The following is a 17057-nucleotide window of genomic DNA, read 5'->3' on the forward strand; positions in this document are numbered from 1 at the left end:
AGCAAAAGCTAGAGTTCTCACTAATATGTGAGTTGTTTGCATGGAAATGCTAGAAAGCTTGGCTTCTTTTTTTAAGTCAAGTATTTCACAAATATCACAATATAGGTGATATTTCCCGATCACTTACTGCATGGTGTGTATTTGTAGATTAATTCAGGTGTCAGAAAAAGCTGAGAATGTTTATTAGGGTTACAATGTCCTATAAGTTATTACTAGTTTTAAATTAATGTCTGCCTCTACTAGCTTATGTGAATTAGCTGTTGTCTTCCTATCATGTGGTACAGGCAAACCATAGGACTTAATACTTTTTTTGTTATTTAAAGAGGGAAATAAAAAAACCCAAAATATTTCTTTGTTATACATATAACCCTTTTCTTTTTTCCCTCCTGTTAAAAAATGGAATTGTCAACTTTGGAAGATTAGTTGGAGGATGGAGAAGTTACTTAGGATTTATGCTGCAGCTTACATCTTTAAAAGGAGTGGGAAAATAGAGCTGAATTTTTAACAGAGATGTCCCATGTCCGATTTCTTTTTCTTTTATTTCAATTTATTAAACAAAGTATCAATGATATTTTGATTGAGTTTGGCCATATAGCTTTTGTATGTTGGAGTATTTCATTCTTTAGACCTTTCCTTGTATAGGAGGAAAAATCTCTCCTGTGGCCAAAATGTAGTCAATCTCTGTGATACCAAGTATGTATGTGATGTGGTGCGTGTGACTTTGTATTGATCACATGTAAAGTGGATCAGACACACAGACTGCATCTTACCCAGTGCTATATTAGAAAATAGAGGGTCGTGGGCCAGAACAGGACACCCTTCTTTTCCAGTTTAACCAGGCAATTACTCACCGTGTTCACTGTTTACCTGTTGGGTCTTGTGAAAACAATGATGATGCCAAATCTCCGGAGTTTCAGAGCAAACAAAATCTCATGGCAGGACAAATGCGGGCACAGTAAAAAGGGGTCTGTAAGTACCACAGTTCAGCTGCTGCTTCCTGTGACTTGGCATGTTCTCATTAGTCAAAGTTAATTAGAGGGGCTTAAAGCCTCATTGACCCCTCAGTGTACAACTGTGCTGGTTCATGCCTGTTTTGAAATACCAGAAATGAAAGTAATAAAAGACATCAGTGTTCTTGGAATACGCAGAGATTGCCTGCTTATTTTGCTGTTAGTCATTGTCTCCAAAAGACAGCTACCAAAAATGGGTGACATATTTTCAGCATGTTGTTGAGCCTTCATCTCTGGGCCTACTTTGAAGCATGCCTTTATATTTACTGCAGGTTGAGTAAAAGTCTTGCTTGCAGATATTGCGGTTGTGCTACACATGTGCAGGCACAAAGCAAATTTTGTAAAAATGCTGGGTTGACAGGACTGAAAGGGATGAATTAGGAGTAAAAGATCAGATTTCATTCAACAAATAAACTATCCATAAATGTGATGGCTAATGCAGATGGTTCAATTGAAAAGGCAAATCATGCTAGCATTAGATTTCAAGATGAATTTGCAATTCTTTGGCAACTCTCATTCTTCATATTGGGAATATTCTAAGCAGAAGGGGAAAACAATGATTAATTCTTAACCGTTTGAACTACATCTGAATGGCAGCAATTATGGCATTTGAAACAATTCTTCAGCCTTTCAGAATTTTAGTGCACAATTCTCAAACTAGTGTCTTTCAAAGTTTTGGTTAATATGTAATGTAACGTAGATCAAAATGTATCAAGAACCTGCTGGGCTTCACTTAAAATATAAATTGGGGTGAGAAGAATTGTAGCTCATAGAATAATTACTGCTTCTTTCTCAAGTCGGTCATCTTCCAAGTTTGATGCATCATCTGGTTTTACAGAGGTTTATCTGCCTTTTTCTAACCAACCTGATACTTAGGGTGTCTTGGAACATGCTGTTCTCTATAAAGAAAGCAAACTTACATATCAGGCTATAACCACATCTGTAGCGATCAGCTGGCTTTCAGTGCTACCAGATTTGTAACCTTCTTCAGTACAAACAGTCAGTGTATGTCTCTTGCAAAGCGAATGTCATGACATAAGTGCTCTTGTTGTCTTAAGAACAAACATATTTCTCAGTGGCATTCCTTCTTTAAGTACGTTAATTGTATTACTGTCTTTTCTACTGAGTACCAAAATATCAGGAATAGAAATTCAAAAGAAAAAATAATTAGCTTAATCATCCTCAGTGTCTACAAATTGCACATACCTATTTTACAAGACCACTGTGACACAGAGTGCTGAATCGTTTTAAAGGCAACCCCTTCTTGTTCTACAGTTTTAAGTCTTGGTCTTTGTGAGCGTTCTGTGCCTTATGACCATCTGAAAAATAAATTGTTTTTTAACTCTATTACTTTTTCCTGTGGAAAATATTAAAATTCTGGAGAAGTTGCGTTTTTATATAACCTGTGTCTTCTTCATATGTTTACTTTTCCTCAGGCTTTCCATGTCTCATTTAGATGATATACCTGGGTGTGCAGGCACACGAGGTGAAATGTTGGGTCACGTAGAAGTGTGTGATAATTTTGTGACTGACTTCAGTGGACAGAAGTATGTGTGTCATCCAAAATTAAATCCTAGAAATAATGATGCCAGAGTAAACCTCACAGTATATCTCAATAGAAAATAGTTTGAAAATTCTGACATGGATCTCTATCATTTCTGCCAATGATATAGTAATTTGTTTTAATGACTTCATTTGTTTTAATATGGAACTCATTACCTTTCTTTTCACAGAGTCCTTCAAAGTTGTTTCTGTTCTGTGATTAAATGCTGCCTTATCTAGCAGTTTCTTCGTTGAGGGCAGCCAGTTGTTTTGGGGCTTTTGTTTTTGTTTTTTTTTTTCTCTGCGACAGACCTGTACTGTGTTGTAATTGGTATTTCTTCCTAAGGTGCCCTGTTGGGATCAGGCATCGTGTTGATTCTCTGTGTCCTCTTCCTGCTTGTATCCCTACCCCTGGTGACTCCATGTCGTATTTTTCTCCTTTCTGAAAAGTAATCTCTGAAAAAATAGGTTTTTAAAATATCAAATAAATGTTTCTATTTGTATTGTGGTGGTGCAAGCCTATAAGTAATAGAGTAATAAAGGAAGCTGCTGCGTTTAACAGCTGCAATTTTGCGGGCAGATCCTTTGAATTATCTCTAAATTAATGGTATAAACAGTACCAGGCTTAGTCCAGTTGCTGTCCATAAAATATTTTTCTTAGGGAAGGCAATTATGATACATTGAATAGACAATGAATTTATGAGAAGGCCCAATGGTAGTTTTCTGTGATTTTCCTGAAATCTTGTAGCCCACATAAGAAACTGCAATCAGTGTTTGACTGCAGAATGAGCAGTAGTCAACTAATTCACTGTATTTTCAGCAAAAATATTAACTCCCCAGAGGAAGATGATTGTCGCTAAATCTAAATTAGTTATAACTACGCTATTTGTAATGCTATTTTAAATGAGCATCTGCCCAAATCACATGGTAGTTACGAAAACTATTCTATCCTGTCAAAAAATAATAGTTGTCAGCTGTAGTTTAATTCTGTGTACTTTAATGCAATTTGCATTAGTTTACCTCTTGGGAGTTGTCTCATAGTGCAGGAACTAATGGAAGCTGCAACCCTGTCTGATACTTTTAGGGAGTAACCTCATGATGGACTCTGCAATCAAGTTTGAGTGGTGGCAGAATATCGTAGAAATTACCTGACTTCTCTGACTGATGAGGAGAAAATTTTGTGTCTAGATGCATTTTGAAGTACTGTATACAGCTGAATTTATGTCAGCAGGCCTTTGATAATAAGGGTCATACACGGTGGTTAGATGATACAGAGGTGAATTAGGCAATAAGAATCAGTAATATGAGGAAACACTTAACAGTACAGTAGTTCAGTGGGGTAAGAACAGAGTGTGGATCCTCTGCTGTTTGCGAGGGAGGGAAGTGTCAGAAGAAGAGTCAGTATTATTCTAAGCATTACTCTGAAAAGTATGGAGAGAAAAAAATAATGAAAATGTGGGGTTGCAAAGATTCATGTTTCTTTCTGGCGCTTATGTATGTATCAAACCTACTTGCTTTCTAAGTATAGTAACAAGATTTTTTTCTGGAGCCAACCTTGACACTTCCTGCTTATTCATCTTTTTGGAATAGTAGTTAGTGATATAATTTTTCTTTGGAGCGTTTTAAACCTAATTTATATGTAGGCAGAAAGTATCTTTAAGCTATATTTTCTATGATGATTGCATAACCACTAATGTAATTGGCTCACTTTCAGAACTAAATTGAGCAGGAGAACTTCCCAGTAACTGGTTTTGGTTCAAAGCTGTTTGTATATATTGCAGTTCTTGCAGATAAAAGATTAAAACAGAAGTGATTGAGGCACAGATAGTTTAAAAGAAAGATTATTGGTGGTTTTAGGCTTTCTTTCTTAGGAAATATGTCTTACAGGCCAGTAGCTGATACGAGCATCCAAACACTTAACATGTGCAGAATGTTTGTATTTGAAATAAGATTAATAAATAATATTTAATTTAATTTGTAGCCACTCATCTCTCATCAAAGAAAACAACCCAGCTTTAGATTTCATAGGTTTTTTGAAAACACTACTTGGCAGCCCCTGGTAATACACTGCCTGACTTTGCTCTGTGCCATTGTTGTTGCTGAAAAGACATGGGAGGAGAAGCTCTGAGGCACACTGACAATAATCTCTCAGTTTGGCACTTTTACAATGAGAAGGGTTTACTGTGTAAACATTAGGCTTAACATACCATACCTTGTCGTAATTACAGGCTCTAAGGAGGTCATCTCAGGTCTTTCACGCATTGGGGTAGATAGGTTAAATTGTATGCAGTTCACAGTATAGCTTATGGGTTATTTGAGTGCTTTAAGTGCAAGTTTGTAAACAAGCCTATCACTTGAACAGTATTATTATAATCTCAGAGCAAATATCTAAGCTTATGAAAAATTCCAGTGTCTTAGCCAGAACTCTCCCACTGCCTTTATTGTGCAAAATTTTGACAGTGCAATGTGTATCTACCCTGTGCCCGTCAGTATTAATAGATGCTTCTAAGCTCTTGATACCCACAACCAACTGCAAAAATCTATTTATATGCATTTGCTCATTCTTGCTAGCATGTTCCCTTGCCTATTTTCCACAGTACTGGAATTGTTAAGTATCATAGTGGCTGTGAGGATTTGAGAATGCATGAATAGCTTATGGTGGGTTTTAATAATTTTTGTACATGTTTGTCTTAAACTGATGATAGTGTTTTAAAAGCAGGATTATTTTGCTTTCTCTATTTTCTTATTTCTGTATTATACTGAAATTCCAAGAGCAAGTGGTTCACAGGTAGGAACAGGTTACCATCAGTGTCAGGGTTTTCCCATTTTAATAGATTGCCCTATACAGTGGTTTCTGAAATAATTGGTTTATGAAGGGAGACTTCACCTAGATAAAGTGTCCTGGGAAGAGTTTCTCTCTGTCTGTAGAGGTCTATCAGGATCTCATGAAAGGAACCTGAAGACAAGAGAATGCCATCATTCTCTACTCAGAGGTCCATTTTTGCTATCTCAGACTGGATATTACCTGTGGTAGTCAGGTGAAGTGAGGATCCAGAGTATCTGAATGTATGATACAGAATGCAAGGTAAACTTAAAAAGCAAGCTCGTAAAGAGAAGTGCCTTCAAGTGATCTGTACTTTGCATTTTGCACTTTATCTGTAAACAAATTAGTGGCATTGAAAAACTCAAGGCAAAACAATTTGTTTTGTAAGCTTATCTACTGTCCATTTTATGTGGCTCCCAAGAAGTCAAATGTAAATTGTTAAAAGGTCTGGGAAACAGTCAAGCCTGGGACAGCAGTAGGTGTTATGTGAGATAGCATTAGTTTCAGAACTAAACCATATCACTTCATGGATCGCATGTCTAAGGCAGATGTCAATCACGAGGTTAATGTGGAGAATTCAGGCCTACAGAACAAATTCCAGAAACAAGAGTTAAATTCTGCCAAAGCCGGACAAACTATGCAAAACTGGGAATCCTTGTTTTGGCTTCCTTATTAGTTGACTGGCAAATGTCCATAACAGGGAATTTGAACAAATCTGAGCAAAAATTCTTGGACTGCATTTGATTCAGAATATTTTATGGGTTATATGTTCCTTCCCACCACTTCAGCTTTTCCTGTTGAAAGACAGTAAGTGTTTATAAGCTCTCTGCTTCTCTCATGCCACTTTTGGCTTATTTTATACTTTCATTTTTCTTTTGATAGAATAGCAAGTTGGACCTATGTTTAAGTACTTGCTTATTACAGGGGAAGAACTGCTGGAAGGTTTTTTTAACTTGCTTATTTATGGAAACAGTAGTTATGGAGTCATGCATTTTCCTGGTAATTTCACCAATCAGTCAACCAGGAGATATGAAATACCACAGATCTATTTTCTCAGCCATTGCAAGATTTCACTTGTAATATGAGCATTATACACAGAGCTCTTTTTTTTTTTTTCCGAATGTGGGGTTTGGGTTTTTTTTTGTTTTTACTTTGAGCTTGTAAGGGACTTAGGGTACCTCAAAGTATGACTTATCTGAGGGATGGGATGCCATCCAGAGGGACCTGGACAGGCTCAAGAAGTGGGCCCATGTGAACCTCATGAGGTTCAACAAGGCCAAGTGCAAGGTCCTGTACCTGGGTCAGGGCAACCCCTGGTATCAATACAGGCTGGGGAATGAAGAGATTGAGAGTAGCCCTGCCAAGAAGGACTTGGGGGTGCTGGTGGATGAAAAGCTGGACATGAGCCCACAATGGGCACTCACAGCCCAGAAAGCCAACTGTATCCTGGGCTGCATCAAAAACAGCATGGCCAGTAGGTTGAGGGAGGTGATTCTGTCCCTCTGCTCCACTCTGGTGAATCCCTGCCTGGAGTACTGCATCCAGCTCTGAGGTCAGTCCTTGATACAAGAAAGACATGGACCTGTTGGAGCAGTTCCAGAGGAGGGCCACAGAAATGATCAGAGGGTTTGAGCACCTCTCCTATGAAGACAGGCTGAGAGAGCTGGAGTTGTTCAGCCTGGAGAAGAGAAGGCTCCAGGGAGACCTTAATGTGGCCTTTTAATCCTTAAAGGGGGCTTATAAGAAAGATGGGGAGAAACTTTATAGCAGGACCTGTAGCGATAGGACAAGGGGTAATGGTTTTAAACCAAAAGAGGGTAGATTTAGACTAGATATAAGGAAGAAATTTTTTACAATGAAGGTGGTGAAACACTGGTACAGGTTGCCCAGAGAGGTGGTAGATGCCCCATCCCTGGAAACATTCAAGGTCAGGTTGGACAGGGCTCTGAGCAACCTGATCTAGTTGAAGATGTCCCTGCTTACTGCAGGGGGGGTGGACTAGATGACTTTTAAAGTCCCTTCCACCCCAAACCATTCTATGATTCTTTATTAATCATAGGTATTAATAATGGCTTCTGACTTGGTAAAATCTGAGCAGCTCAAATGCATGAAGAAACCTACCATACTTATTAATGTATCACTGTAGCAAACCTGCAAGATGGGACTTTTTATCTCATTTAAGACATGATACTTAGACACTCAAGCAATTGTCTTATTGAAAATCTCACAGCAGATATTTAGGAGATATGCAGTCTGAAATCTGGAGTTCCTTATATCTGTGGACTATGCTTTTCTTTCCTGAGTCCAAAAGAAAGTATTTGTAAAGTATCATCTGAACATCTGAAATTGTCATCTTTGTATTATATAAATGTGAGTTAAAAATATATTGTTAACTGTCTATTACAACCAAGTTGAACATGCATGTTGCTATTAATCCATCTTATCTAGTTTAACACGGTTATTATATACACGATTAATAGTGACTTAATTTAAATCATATAATCCAAACTTGAATTTTAGATTGTAAAAGAAAAAAGGCTTTTCTGATAACTCAAGTATTTGTATAGTACGGAGTATCTGTGGCAGCTCTTTGTGGAGAATATAAGAAGCCTATTGAATAATTTAAGGAAAGTTCTCATAGGATGTATCTAATATTCTACGTTTTCTAACAGTTACAGGCTAAGAAAAATATACGAGGTCTAAACATAATGTCAGTAAAAGTCTGTGAAATGAGGCATTTCAGTAAGGTATGATGTTCTGAATTTTTACCTTCTCTCTCCATGCAGACAGCTAAAATTTTGTGTATTGTCTAGACGATGGATCTTTATGTTAGTCTGCATTAAAAAGTGAAAGCATTGCTTCTGTACGCTTTTATACCTCAGGCTCCTTGAGGAATGACCATAATAAGTGTTGAATTTGACGAGTGGGCATCATTCCACTGGAAAATGTGTTAGGATCTTTACTCTGTTCCTGTATAATCCACAGCTAAGCAAGGCTGAATAATAGTTATTTAAATCGTATGTAGAAATCAATGGCTGTCTGTTTAGCTGTGTGTCGTCAGGTTTAATTGTAATCATTTGGAACTTTCAGACTACATTACGTGTATAGAAATCAGTTTTTTTGATGTGGTATGCTGGAGAGGTCTCAACATTTGTAGATGCTATAGTAAGACATATATAAATGCATAGAAGATAAGCATGTTTTATAATTCTTGGGCACAACTTGATGATAGGTTTTATGATTAAAAATAAAACCAAAATATTCACACTGGCTGTGATTTTTAACCTAGTGCTTAGTATTTGCCCTGAACATTTTGAAAATTATTTGCAGTGTCATTAGGTATTACAACAGTTTTAACAGTATGAGATACATCATCTGGCCATAATGCACTGCCGTCTTCTGACATATGCTTTGTTAAAGGAATATACCCAGGTGAAGCGTGGAGAAAGGTGTTTCTTCCAAGTACGGACCTCACATATGTACAATATAAATGTATCTTTTCTTCTTTCCAGGCACATAGTTAAAGCCACTTAGCAATTTATTCTCATGTCACATTACATAAAATTGTGCTGCTATAAGATAGCTTAAATGTTAATGTTTTGAAGGTAATTTATGGGTGGCATGGGAGAATTCGTAATTGAAACAGTAATGCAATTGGAACCAGCTGTGGCAGCTAGATAGGAAATTGTCCTTCCTTCCTGCAGAAACTTAAACATGCTGTAATTTTAGCCCTCACCCCCCTACCTTCACCCTGTGGTTGTAGATCTTATTTGCATGACTAGCTGATGACTCTCTCCCCCCAGTTTTAATTCCTTATCCTAATTGAACAGTAAGTTTGTAGACAACTGGAATATTTGTCACTAAGTTGTACAGTATGCATAAATTTGTGTCTCTCTTAAGATCCTGGAGTAAACATTTGAATGAACACCTTTTTACAATCACAGTCGGAGAACTGTTGAAAAGTATAGTGTGTGGACAACTCTCGAGAGATGTGATTGTTTAGTTTTGCTGACTGTAGTATGTTTGCTAAGAATAACAGGATCTCTGAGGAATTTGAAGAGCTTCACCAACATTGGTGCATAAAACCTTGTAGCAGATTCTGTATGATAGGTATTATTTATTCAGATTTTTCAGATGAGGAAACTGGAGTATGCAGGAAAGAAATAAATTGCAGAAAGTCAAAGGTCAAGGATTGTTCTGCACCAATGGTGTACTGCTTTAATTTTGGTCATTAAAACGTGTAATTTAAATGAGATTGCTTGCTAATGAGGTTGCTGTTATAGTGGAATAGGGGTTCTTATTTGTATTGCCTGAGCTAACATGATCACCACAAGTCTTAAAGTGAACGTTAGGCTCTTTTTTTGACAAGAGGGAAAATGTATTTTATTTCAATTGTAGTAGTCTCCACGTCTGTTTTAGACAGCAGTGCCAAATGTTGAATATCTATTGGATGCGTTGGCTTTTTAAGTTTTAATGAGTCCAAAATTAAAATTTAGGTTGTAGTGCTGCTGATGAACTTAATTCCACTGTATACGACTCTTGCAAAAGAAACAGTAATATTTATTCTACTACATATACTATTTTAATGGACCTCTATAGAATTGCATGTCACTAAAATGCCTTTTGCTGCATGAATTATAATTAGTTCTACTAATTATACTAGTGATACTGATTAATATATTAGTTCTACTAATTATACTAGTGATACTGATTAATAGTATCACTGACTTCTAAAATATATAGAGGGGAAGCATTTTTTTGCAAAAAATGTTAAACTTTGTCCATGTATGGTTTCTAAATTCTAAAATACTTCATAAATAGTTTTATTTTAAGACAGAAGGTAAATGTGGAGAATAGTAAAGCTATTTTGATGACTGAAAAACATCTAAAAGTGTTCTAATTATTAAAAGGCGGGATACTGCTTCTGGAATACTTAGTGTAACCTTGGCTTTTGGGGTTTTTCTTGGGGAGTCAAGTGAAAGAATTTCACTTTTTTTTTTTTTTTTCCTGAAGTTTGCCAAAAGGTGATAATGATAAAGTGTCTGTATAGTTTAGATAAAGAATGTTTTAGAGTGAATTTAATGTAAATAATAAAGTGAACAGGCTAGCAAGCTGAAAAACGTTATGCGTTAACGAAAGTTAGGTTCAGTCTGGTCCTGCATCCTATGTTGTGTTCTTGGATCCTTTCACGTGTGTCTTTTAGGGCGTGTTCCCTGTGGTAGAAATCCCACATGAAATCTGTGTGGTACAGAAAGAGTTGTAAGGTCACAATTATTTGTCCTTTCTGATTTCAGAATGAAGCAATTCTTTGATTACCTGTCAGGCTGAGCAGAGCTTTCAGAGCAAAGATGTTAGTTGTGTGTTTGTTTTTTTTCTCCTCATGGTCAGCTGATATATGGTTGTGTGTGCTATTTTACTGTTTTGGGGTAAATAGAAGTATTCCTTTATGTCAGAATGAAATACTCTATTCAGCTCTAAAGAATAATCGTAATAAAGGATATGTCTGACTGAAAATGCTAGTGATTTTTTTCATTCTTAACATGGTAGGTAGTAGTAATTTTGTGTATCTTACTGCTGTAGTAAAACTGTGTCTTGACTGAACATGGGTGCTTTTTGATGGTATGTGGCAGTTATGCATACCATTTTAGCAAACATGAAGTATTTGTATTTCTACACATTTGAAGCTGAGATGTTAAAGATAAGATACATGGGTGGTTATGTAAGCAGCATGTAACATATCTGAAATATCACCAGAACATTCAGCTTAAGTAAATCGATCTCCCAGAAACTGCAAAGGAAACTTGAATGACCGCAGGCAATTTTAGATTTAAATCAGTTTTATCAGTGGTTACAACTTGCTTTAGAAAAGTTTCGAGAGAATTTCTCTGGTATACACTCGGAGAACAATTCCCAGGTCATAAATATTAATATAAATTATGAATTCATAAATCAGGGGCTTATTATAAATTTAGAAATTGTCTGAATGAGATTTTAGAATCTAGGTGAAAAATAGCAATCTCCTGAAATGTATCTAAAACTGTTCCCCAGGATAGCATATGGTACTGCACATGGGTCAGGGTAATCCCAAGCACAAATACAGCCTGGGTGGAGAATGGATTGAGAGCAGCCCTGAGGAGAAGGACTTGGGGGTGATGGTTGATGAGAAGCTCAACATGAGCCAGCAGTGTGCACTTGCAGCCCAGAAGGCCAACCGTATCCTGGGCTGCATCAAAAGCAGCATGGCCAGCAGGACGAGGGAGGGGATTCTGCCCCTTTACTCTGCTCTCGTGAGACCCCACCTGGAGTACTGCGTCCAGCTCTGGGGCCCTCAACATAAGAAGGACATGGAGCTGTTGGAGCAAGTCCAGAGGAGGGCCACGAAGATGATCAGAGGGCTGGAGCACCTCTCCTATGAAGACAGGCTGAGAGAGCTGGGGCTGTTCAGCCTGGAGCAGAGAAGGCTTCAGGGAGACCTTCTAGCAGCCTTCTAGTACCTGAAGGGGCCTACAGGAAAGCAGGAGAGGGGCTTTTTACAAGGGCATGTAGTGATAGGACGAGGGGGAATGGTGTTAAACTGAAAGAAGGGAGATTTGGATTAGATATTAGGAAGCAATTCTGTATTGTGATGGTGGTGAGACACTGGCCCAGGTTGCCCAGAGAAGCTGTGGATGCCCTGTCCCAAGCAGTGTTCAAGGCCAAGTTGGATGGGGCTTTGAACAACCTGTTGTAGTGCAAGGTGTCCCTGCCCATGGCAGGGGAGTTGGACCTAGATGATCATTAAGGTCCCTTTCAACCCAAACCGTTCTATGAGACAGATCAGGCAGGCTTTTTGCGGTACTTTACAAGTATGATGTTTATATCTAAACAAGATATTTGCAAACGATGCTGAGACTCTAACTGCAGTACCTTTTCTAAATTGTTAAGGCATTGGAGTGTTTTCAGAAGGGGACATGCCAGTAAGCGTTGTGAAAGGGAAGAGAAGATTTAATTCACATTACCTGCTGTGTCTCGGAACAGTCTCTGAATTACCGTTTGACCCATCATCTAATAAAATATGTTGTATCTGACCTATAAGAACATTACAAATTTATTATTTTTAGACAGTCGTGTTGGAATGAAGATTTAATTAAGGTCTTTTCCCTTGCTGGTTAAACCTGACAAAACACTCTGGTTCAGATAATATGAAAAAATTTCATCAGGCTGTGAATTAGATGATGTTGAGAGAAGCTAGCCACAATATGTTTCCATATTGAATAAATAAATTTACTTCCTGTAGGCATTAGAAAGGAGGTTCATCTACTTAACCACCTCCTTAATTCTCAAGTGCACCCTGGAGTAATGCATTTTAGCTCACTAAAGAGAAGACTAACCTTCCTTAGTCTGCCTGTAAGACGTGAGTACTGTGCTGTTTTGAGCGTTACCCGAATTAAAGGCTAACTGGGAGAGATAGCATTTTGTACGGCCCTTACAATATTTCTGTTAAGTTTGAAGGTTTTCTGCGTTTGTCATGGAGTTATGAGTTATCTGCTTTTTTCCATGAGTAACAGATACTGTGAGTGTTTCATGGGAATATCAGCCAAGATGATTCACACCAGTGTTTGCATATATCCTCATGTTTTCCATAATATTTTCCTTTTATCTTTTTTGGGCCAAAATTTTAGATAATACGCACACGTGGGCCCTGATTCATCCAACCTAATCAAGACACCTATGTTAGGAATTTGGTTGCCTTGCACTCCTCCCTGAATAATTTATGAAGAGGAGAGGTCTCCAGATGATTCAGCTTTTTGATACACTCATTCTTCTTCTGGAGTTATCTGTCTCTTTTTGAAGACTGTACAGGAAGTCTGAAGTAAGTATTTTCCATATTTAGATGCATCACATTCAGGAACTCAGATTATCTGTGAATCTGGGCCAGACTATGTTTAATAACATGCAAGTTTGCATCAGAATACATCTGTCAACTGTAACACCTAAAAGAGAGGAAATTAAAAGTTGTTGAAACATCCTTGCAAATCTGGATGCTTCCTTCTGCATGCAAGTTTGTTGATAATGCACTCCTATAAACCCCAAAACGTTTCTGTTTTTCTGTTGCTGTAAAACAGCGTCTTACCGATTTCTCTCTGTGTTTTTTCATACTGCATCTTTCTCTTGAGTGTACACTTTTGCAACCTTAGTGTACATCTTAGACATTTCTTTTCAGTTTAAGTTATGGAGGAAAAGAATGAAAAATTGTGATTCGGAAAACGTGCCCATTTTACAAGTAATATGGTTTTAATCAGCATGAGGAGTAACTTGTGGAACAAAACATGAACATCAGTGTTTGTTTGCAAAACAAGTTTAAAAAAGAACAGAAAAAATCAATTTAAACTCTTATTACTGTCTTCAGCTTTCACTGCTGTCATGGAAAATTCAGCTGGGTGCCTAAAAGCTTAAAACATTTTTCTAGTCTGAAAAGAGGAATGAGGCATGTTTTCTTCCAGATCTGTGAAATACTCCCTTCCACACCCTTTTATCTTTCTTTTAATAGTGTTTCAGACTCAATATTGAAGGATGGAACAAGATTCTGTTCTCTCTGGTCATCATCGCTAGAGTAGTCTCTTGATTTCATTCACTTACACGGATGTCAAGTCTATCAAAGTTGAATGTGAGGTACAAAGGAAAAACTGCATGTTTGTGGCTCTGAACTTAACTGCAATACAGGGAGGTTGTGCAAGTGTCCTCCTGTGAAGTTTAATGGATTTCTCTAACTTCCTTCCACTGAAAACAGAAGCGTTTGGGTTGTATTTTAGGTGAAGTTTAAGAGAGAATACTTGGACCTGTAAACCAAACACATTTGACACAGAAATCAGCAAGCAACAACAAGCATGAGTTGCTTTTTTATTGTTACTTCTAAAATAAGAGTAGTTTAAAGCCTTCTGCTATTGGTATTAGCATGTTGTTGTGCATAGATACTGCAGCAGTTGGACCGGATTTCTGTTCTAACAGTTTATCTGCATAATTCAGTGGTTTTCTGTGGTATTTTATCTGTCTAAACTGAAGAGCTTGTGGTGGTGTACCTCTTCACTTTGGACACCATGTCAGAAGTCTCATCCTTTCTGTTGTGATTGTTGATGAGTTGTCTTCCCATTTGTTTTATTCTTAAAATCTCTTAAGAGCGTTTTCTTTCAATATGTTGCATAATTTACAGCACGAACATTTTTATTAGGAGACATTAAATTTCTCTTTTCAACTACTCCTGCCACTCTTCATTACTCTTTTTTTAATCACACTTGTTACTTTGAACTCTTTGCTGGAGAAGAATGGAAGATATGGAAAATTGTTACCGTCTGGTCGCAAGGAAGAAGATTTCAGCACTGTCAATCTGTATGCTGGAATCTAAAATAAAAGCCTTTCAAAGGCTCTCAAACTTTCCTGCTCCCCCCATCTCTTCCCTCAGCAGTGTAGCATTTGCTTTTTCATGCAGCACAGTCATTTTGGAGGGGAAGAGAGGGGGCCTTAAAAAACCTTAAAAGAAAACATGAACACGATGTATTTAAACAAAATGCTTGCAAGTAGAACGTTCTTTTTTCTTAATTGCCAGAAGGCCTGGGGTTTGGGTGATTAAAACCTGCAGGGAGTCCTTCATTTGGGAGTTTGAATTGCTGCAGCTTTTTAAGTACATGAATGTAATTCCATCACCATTTGATGCTAGGGTTTATCGTCCCCCTCCCACTTCCACCAGCTATTCCTGCTGTCCATTAGAATCCAGTTATTCCATCTGTCTTCTAGTGACACTGCAATCATCTGTGTCAGACCACATCTGTTACATTTGTTCTGTGAAATCCTCAGTTTCACCAGAAATGGAGAAATCTCTGTAAAGTGTAGCTCTTGCCCATGAACAGACAGCATCTCTTCCATGTAGAGTGTACCAAACCAGAGACCCGAAAGAGCAGGGTGTGACTGTTTACGCTTCCAGCAGAAGGGATTTTTTTTAGTATAGTACTTAAGGTATTTAAAGGTAGCCAAGTGAACGTTAATTTCTTCTCCTGCTCAAGACAAGGACAGTGCTCACCTTTAGTTTAACCAGTTGTAGTTTTGCATGTTTTGTCTCCAATCTGTACCATAGCTCTGCTCCCACAAATGAGAAGTCTCTTCATGTCTCCAGCAAGTCAGCGTTGCAGGAGAGCTCTAAGAACACAGGAGCTATCCAGAAAAGGAAAGTCATGTTTTCTTCCAGGGCAACATATGATCTTAAAATCCTCAAGGAAGGCAAGATCCTCTATACTGGAATCTAAGGACAATTGCAAACACAGAGAAAAAATTTGTATTGTTCCCTCTGTTAAATTGTGGTCTTGTGGGTGCCCAGAAAAGTTTCCATTTAAGGGTCTGGTGTGTGAAAGATTACCTATAGCTTGCAAGTCTCTTTCACACAGGATAGTTTCCATTTAGTGAAATACAGACCTCTGCAAACAGAGCAGGAGAGGTACTTTTAGGCATAAATGCATCATTATACCCTTTGTGGTTGGGCCATGAAAAGGTGAGTCATTTGAGGACCTATATTCTAACTTGTAGGGGTATTTTTAGTGGGGGAGAGGTTGGAGTCTGGTGGGTGAATTCTTTTTTTTCACCAAGTGGAGTTCGCGGTTACTGTGTATGTGAGATCAGCAGAATATGTCATTGTGGAATTTACGTTTTGTTTTTCATAGTCTTTGCTTTTATCCATTTAGACGTATGAACATAATCTAATGGTCATTCTAAATGACTTTTGGGTGGTCAGTCTATTGGAAAGGCTAACAGATGGTAAAAGTTGAAGTAGTTTTTAATTGTAAATTTCTCTCTCTGATGCTGTTTAGTGGATTTTTTTATTACTTCTGTAGGACCTAACTTTCTCCTCAAGCCAAATGTTTAGATTATCATAAAGATAACAGCCCATTCTTTTCCCACCTCCTGTATCCCTCTGTCTTCTGCCAAATCCCAATGATTATTATTGCCCATATTCACAGTCCCAAGGATATTGAAGGATATCTTGAAGGATATCTTGTAGGATGTAGAAATTTAAATTTTAGCTAATTTTTCCTTTTTGTGTCTATTCTCTCACTTGTCTGGTTTGACCTGCATCATTCGTTTATTTGAATTTTTGGTTTTGTCTTTGATTTTTCTCAAGAGATCTTGGAGACTCTGACCTAGTTTCAGGCTGTGGTTTCTAGTGGCATATTTTCTGAATATTGCTTGAGGATAAGGAAGCTCCCAAAAGGAGCACAAAAAAAAAATTGACAGTATTTAGGGACAGTGGCACAGTGAATAGAAGAGTATTGTCATGCACCGGAGCTTAACAGTCAGCTAGGGCTGAAATTCCCTGAAAAAATGTAACTGCGAACTGCAGATGTGATGCCTGACTTGCAGTGTCCCTTTGCAGAAATTATTTAAAAGGTAAGACTTTTTCATTTTTGAGAAAAACTGTGAGCTCCTAGAATACAGTATTTCACAGATTTAGTATATATTAATCTTATATAAGACAGGGAATTAAGAACTTTTGTAAAAATATTAGGAGATATGTCAACAACAAAATTGTTTTCATTTGTTTCAACTGAAAGAGAAAGAAAAATATAACATACTGGATTTTCCTGATATGGTTTAAAAAGGAAAAAAAAAAACCCTGAACAAAAAATCCTGTAAAAATTTCATCTCGTCTAGTTTGA

At 37.6% G+C, this 17057-nt stretch overlaps 1 protein-coding gene across 4 annotated transcripts in view; it reads left to right on the top strand.

Moving 5' to 3' along the window:
* The window catches only part of WDR70 (WD repeat domain 70), a 146497-nt gene that overhangs the window by 23983 nt on the left and 105457 nt on the right, over window positions 1-17057 (top strand). The gene's annotated exons all lie outside the window — the stretch shown is intronic.

This window comes from Nyctibius grandis, chromosome Z, assembly GCF_013368605.1.
Source record: "Nyctibius grandis isolate bNycGra1 chromosome Z, bNycGra1.pri, whole genome shotgun sequence".
Lineage (NCBI taxonomy): Eukaryota > Metazoa > Chordata > Aves > Nyctibiiformes > Nyctibiidae > Nyctibius > Nyctibius grandis.